Raw genomic sequence first — 7500 nt, 5'->3', positions numbered from 1 at the left:
TACAGTATATAGTTCCGCTTGTGTAGAGACATATCTATATAGTGATTCGTTGTTATTTGTGATATTCATATAAAGCAGGTTTTTAATTTGGATTGACGAAAACTGAAAATACCAATTTTGTTCAACAATATTACGAAGGGAAATCACCACTACAACTGACAGAAGCTGAAGCAGAGTAGTAAGTGTTAACTGTTACCTCTTTATCTATGTTTTAACTGATGTCAGGTGATAAAATTATTATTTTAACCTGTTTTTTTATCTTCATTTCCGTGTATATAAGGCGTATATAGATAATAGCCCTATCTAGGACACGCTTATATATCAGGCAGTCTGGGGTAGGCCTAGGCATAGTGGCTGTTCCTTGCAATAAATTTTAAAAAAAATCCTGTGACGTCATTACCAGTTGATAACTATTAATATTAAACAACCAATATAATGTAACTTGAATAAGAACGTTTCCTGGAGAGAGTATAATAGTTGGTGTATCCCAATTACTTTGTTTTTGACGTCGATAAGCTTCTTTGTTTATTGGCTGTGAAGGAAGCAAAATAGTCGTTTTTGTTGTTATGTTGAAGTTTTTCTTGTTTTTGTTATCAGACATGTCGTGAAATAATGCTTAAACAAAAACCAGAGTTGGAACTACTTTTAACAGTTAAGAAACATCGTTATCTTTTGGAGAACCCTTCTTGTACGGAAATGCATTAATTATTCACAACTCTTCAATATACCCTATGTAAAGAGCAATCAGTTTAAGCCTAAGCTAATACGCATAGTAACTTGAGTATGGGCCTACGTAGTGCATTCACTCTTTTGTAGGTACAGAAATGTTTCATTATTTTACCTGGTTTATTTACGTGTATTTTAAGTGCTGTTTTCCTGATCCTGTTACACAGTCGAACTCTGTGCCCAATATGACCTACATTCTATAAAAATCTATTTGTCATATACATTCGTAGGTATTTGGAGTATCACACAGCGTATTCCGTGATTGTTATCAAATCCACATTATCGAAGCACTTATTATTTCACATAATAGGCTAATTTTGTTTTCGTATGAAGTAATGTGTAGTAAAGGTTTTAAACAATAGTCGAAACTACACCAGAGTTCAAACAAATATGGTGTGTGGGAGACAGGTATTTTCCCGACTTTTGCAACTCAACAGACAGATGGAGGGAATAATTACTTCCGTCAACGAAGTTGGAAGGAGGATATGTTTTACCCCCTGTGTGTGTATGTTTGTTTGTTTGTGAACGGCATCCTGGCCCCAATTTTAATCGTAGAGTAATGGAACTTGCAGGGATTAATTGTTATATAAAAGCTGGAAGTGATTATATTTTAGGTCAGGGTCAAGCAAAATGTCCAATTCACGTCATCAGCCATAAGTTTGGACATCGTTGTCACAGAGACTTCAAACTTAGTTCATATTTGAATGTATTGAAATCCACGCCAGATAACACATGTTAAGGTCTAGTAAAAGGTGGAGAAATAAGCTGCCCTAGTGAGTGCCACCCCCCCCCCCCCCCTAGTTTAGCATTGTAATTACCCCTCCCCACCTATCGATTATAGTAGCAATTATCAATTTATCTTTAAAAGGATTCTGATGTTGTATTTCCGTAACCTTAACCAGCTTAATCTCCTTTTAGCATTTGCGTGTTATTTGGAAGGGGGGGGGGGGGGGTTTACCACGATTAATGTTTACACTTTCTTAACCATATTTTCAGTTAACCTTTGAAAGAAAAGCGTATTATAACTTATTTATTGTAATTATATTACCTAATAGCTGGACGTAAGCACAAGTTAAATGCCTGGATATGTTGGTTATGTATATATATATATATATATATATATATATATATATATATATATATATATATATATATATATATATATATATATTGTGTGTGTGTGTGTGTCGTTGGATAATGTCCATACCTTGCCTTGTCCAGCTTTCTTGAGGTCAGAGATAGGAAAACCCAGTTTATTATTATCTAAGCTACAACCCTAGTTGGAAAAGCGGTATGCAAGAAGCCCAAGGTCCCCAATAAGGAAAAATTACATTATATACCGACGATTGTTTCCCCCCAGAAATTTAATTTGAGCAACTTATGAAGCGAATTTTCATCATCGTTACATTTTAGTCCGACTCTTATGCGAGAATTTTTATCTTTTTACTTTTACATGATAGTTGTTATACAGTATTGTCTGTTTATTGTGTCTCGTATAGAAACGTCATGGGAACAAATTTACTTCATTAATTTTAACTGGATTTGATGCTCAAATATAAAAATATCATTCCGTTAAAGTTGGTGAGATTTTGAATAAATGTCATGTCCTTTATATATATATATATATATATATATATATATATATATATATATATATATATATATATATATATATATATATATATATATATATATATATATTATTGTGATCTCAAGACTGCCCATATGGCTTTTGAACTCCGCGGTTTTATTACTTCGTTTTTGTGTATACCGTAGGCCTATTTGAAATAATTTTTTGGAGCTATTTTTCGTTTTATATTTACTATGAAGTTCGGGCTAATGTGATTTTTTCTGAATAAGACAAGATAAAAGAAAATTGAAGAGAATACAATTGTATATTGCAAGTCATAATGTACGTACAGCATACTATCAGCAAGGGTGAATTTTCAGCCTAGATCGAAAGGGACGATTTTCTGAGCCAACGATGCCAAGGCAGTGGAAAAACCAGGTTTGCTCATCATGTGATGACGTCATCAATAGGTTTATTTACCATATGATGACGTCATCGCAATGCTTGCTTATCGTATGATGACGGCATCACCAGATTTGCTTACCATATGACGATGGCATCACCACGTTTGCTTACCTTGTGATGACGTCATCACCAGATTTCTTTACAATATGATGACGTCATCACCAGGCTTGCTTACCATATTATGCCGTCATCACTACGTTTGTTTACCATATGATGACGTCATCACCAGATTTGTTTACCGTATAATGTCATCACCACATTTGCTTACCGTATGATGACGTTACATCTAGGTTTGCTTACAATATGATGACGTCATCAGTGTCAACCCACCAAGTTGTGACATTGCTATTTTTCCCTAGACCCATCCTTGCCCTTACACATCGTAACTCCCCCTCCCCTATTTTTTACGTAAGCCTTTTGCTCAGTTTTAGCGAAATTTGGCGCTCTTTAATTTTAATGTAACTCGAAACTAATTGTATGTTAAGTTAAACTTAATGTTAATTATCTTTTGCATAAATTGCTTACATTTAAAGGATGAAAGGTCACTCATGAATGGCAGAGACAAGGGGCAGTGACATTGCCCTATCAAGTAGTACATGCCTAGAGACTGACCATATTACGTAAGATCAGCGCCCAAGCCCCCTCTCCACCTGAACCAGGACCAAGGAGGGCCAGGCAATGGCTGCTGAAGACTCGACAGATAGATCTATAGGCTCCCCCAAACCTCCCATCCTTAGCTCAACAAGGACAGTAAAGTTGCAGAGACCAAAGGAACTAACGAGTTTGAGCGGGACTCGAACACCAGTCTGGCAATCACCAGGCGAGGACGCTATCACCAGGCCACCACAACACAGTTCAAGCTGAATGAATTCTTTAGCGTCATTCAATTTTAACGTAATTAAGAACATAACATCCACCTTGTTTACTTTACTTTAACTTAAATTTATCAGAACTCGTTTTCCTTGTTCGATTCCCCTCATTTATTATTACTATTGTTATTATTATTATTATTATTATTATTATTATTACTTGCTAAGCTACAACCCTTGTTGGAAAAGCAGGATACTATAAGCCCGGGAGCCCAGCAGGGAAAACACCCCAGTGAGGAAATGAAACCAGGAAAAAATTAAATATTTCAAGAAGAGTAAAAATATTAAGATAAATAAATTTTAGATTCATTGTTTTATCATTAATATTCGCTTACGGAATGTCAACGCAGGGGCCCGTGTCTTGCATAAGGCAAGTCTATCTTAAACGAACGAAATCCAGCATGGAGGCGGTTTGTGAGCAATGGTAGCAAATCAAGCCTCTTTTGTGGACTTTGAGGCTGAGTTAGACATATGTGGGCAATTAATTTATGTTAGGGTGGGTAGTCCATAGGATTCCCCTCCAAGGAGGAAGTCTGTCCCCGTAAGTGAGGTAAGGGGGCTGTGGTTAGGTTAGGCCATTCATGATTTTTTTACCTCCGTCAAGGAAGTAGGTTATGTTTTACCCCCGGTTTGCGTGTTTGTATGTGAACAGCTTCCTGGCCACAATTTTAATCGTAGAGTAATGAAACTTGCAGGGATTAAATGTTATGTAAAAAGCTGGAAATCATTCAATTTTGGAAGGTCAAGGTCACTGTCAAGCAAAATGTCCAATTCTCGTAATCAGCCATAAGTTTGGACTTCGTTTTAACAGAGACTTCAAACTTGGTTCATATTTGAGCGTATGAAAATCCACGCCAAATAATACATGTTAAGGTTAAAGGTCAAGGTCGAGTAAAAGGTCGGGAAATGAGTTGCCGCGGCGGAGGTCTTCGCTGTACTGAGTGCCCCTTAGTTTCCTCTTTCTATGTTCCCCACATCGGAAAAGTTCAGGAAGGAACCCTTAACGAAACAACACCGCTGATGGCAGTTGTCTGGCTCGCATGCCAGTCTAGGCCTACTCCCCAGTAAATAGGATACAGATTAAAACGTTATATCTAATCAATGCAGTTGAGAAAATTATAATGTTATTCTGTTAGTAAATGTTAACTCTTTCACCGAATGGAGTGAATGTGTAAGTCGATGTTGTAGAGCATTGGTTCCCAACCTTTTTTCTGTCATTTCCCCCCTGCTCCCAGTTTAACCATCCTGATTTCCCCTTCATGCCCCGCCCAGCCCTCATGCCCACTCACCTGCCTCAGAAATGGGCATGACGCTTCAATTCTCCCCTTGAATATCATGTCTTTGAGAACTGATAGGATCATATCACAATTGAATGGCTAACAACAAATTGCTGCTCGTACTATGAGGACATTTTCCGCTTGGTTTGGTTAGTAGGTAGCGTAATTATTTCCCCCCTGGAAGCTTCAAATTTCCCCCCAGGGGGAAATTTCGAACCACTGTTGTAGAGTCTTGGTCTGCCTTGTGGAATTATATAATATAGTATTTCTTTATCTTTGTTATTATCAGTTAGGTTTGTGTTTGTATCTGAATGTTTTGTAAGTTGAGGACCTGTATCACTCTTGGTAGTGAAATGTATGGTCATAATATGGATTTCTGAAACGGTTACAGCAAATATCAAGGCCTGATAGATATCGTATAACAATCTGCTACGGGAAATCAATACATGAATCCATATTGTATGAATCTACCATTATTCTGGTGATTCAAACCAGCCGTTAAAAGCTGGTAGTTTCAAAAGGAAAATGTATACCTTGCTACCTAGCAATGTACGATTATAGAGTACTTTGTAGCATAGAAAAATATAGGCTATAAATATAGAAAAGGTCCACTTCAAACATATTTTGTGGCGGTGGTAATTGGCTTGGGAAATTCAAATTTGAAAATATATATAGATTTTCCTCTTCAATTGTCTAATATATAAAGCAGAAATTACACGTGATCGCCTGCGTGCATATCGTCATTAGTTTTGTGTAGTTATTGTAAATTCCCTAAGCAACAGCCCATTTAAAATTATTATGAGACCCCGATGATAGTAAAGTATGTTGTAACGGTCTCTCTCTCTCTCTCTCTCTCTCTCTCTCTCTCTCTCTCTCTCTCTGTATGTATATATATGTATATATAGGCCTATATATATATATATATATATACATATACAGTATATATATACACTAATCTACCTTGGTAAAGGTAAATATTTTCTCTCTCTCTCTCTCTCTCTCTCTCTCTGTATATATATATATGTGTGTATATATATATATATATATATATATACCCAGGTAAATATATATATAATCTACCTGGGTTAAGGTAAATATATTTCTCTCTCTCTCTCTCTCTCTCTCTCTCTCTCTCTATATATATATATATATATATACATATATATATATATATATATACATATATATATATATATATAGAGAGAGAGAGAGAGAGAGAGAGAGAGAGAGAGAGAATATATATTTACCCAGGTAGATTATTATTTCAAAGGAGATAATTACCTTCTGTATTTTGAGATTTATCCATTACATGCATGAATGTACGTAGTATTAAACTTGTTTAATAATTGGATGATAACTCTAAATGCGTTTTCATGTAATGTAATACAACCTGGGGTGCAAAATTCTGGATTTAATTATCATGAAGCATGAAGGGTAGAATGCGCATAATAGAGCAAGGTAGTTATTATAGAAAGAATTTGACATTTCATGTATGGAGGTAACCTATATATGTATATATGTATATATATATATATATATATATACACACACAATATATATAATATATGTTTATAGTGTGTGTGTACAGTATGTGTCTTTGTTTAGGAAGTACTGAAATGCAAAATTTCCTGTTATATAAAAGAAGATACTGATGTAATTCTAAGAATGGACCTCACCTTAATATTGCCTAACGTTGCTTAGCCTCAAAAATATTATTATTATTATTATTATTATTATTAATCGCTAAACTATAACCTTAGTTGGAGAAGCAGGATGCTATAAGCCCAGGGGCTCCAACAGGGAAAAATATCCTAGGGAGGAAAGGAAAGACGAAATAATAAACTGCGAAAGAAGTAATGAACAATTTAATAAAACATTTTAAGAACAGTAACAACATTAAATTATATCTTTCATATATAAACTATAAAAAACTTAAAAAAGAATGGGAAATAAGGTACAACAGTGTGCTCGAGTGTACCCAAAAGCAAGATAATATTGTACAGGATTGTAAAAATTGAGAAAACGTCTGGTTCTTAAATCCGATTTCATGTTATATAATCACAGAATCGGATTTGTTGGTCAACGAGTTAGGTTAATTATTAGGAATTTATAGAACCGCTTGGAGCATAGTTTTAGTTTGGTTATTCATGAAAATGCGTCATTGAAATATGAATGTGAGAGAAGAATGAGGGTGTGTGGAAAAGTCCCCTTGTGTGTAGTAAATTCCAAAGGTGTGTAGTAAAATCGCCAGAGGTGTAATAAAGTCTCCACGGCTGTAATAAAGTCAAACAGGCAGGTAGTTGAATGCTTGAATTGTAGTGGAATAATGCATACTGCCGGAATACTCAAGTAAGACTTTATAGTTATGATATTCAATTAATACTTACGGACACGGACAGGAGTCACGGTATATATCATTTAAGGTTTAAAGGCCGCTCATGAATGGCAGAGGCAAGGAACAGTGACTTTGCCCTAGCAAGCAGGACAATACCCTAGAGACTGACTATATATACATATGATCAGCTCCCAAGCCCGCTCTCCAACCAAGCTAGGACCAAGGAGTGCCAGGCAATGGCTGCTGACGACACAGCAG

Source organism: Palaemon carinicauda, chromosome 18, assembly GCF_036898095.1.
Source record: "Palaemon carinicauda isolate YSFRI2023 chromosome 18, ASM3689809v2, whole genome shotgun sequence".
NCBI classification, from domain to species: domain Eukaryota; kingdom Metazoa; phylum Arthropoda; class Malacostraca; order Decapoda; family Palaemonidae; genus Palaemon; species Palaemon carinicauda.
Note: the sequence above shows the minus strand (reverse complement) of the source record.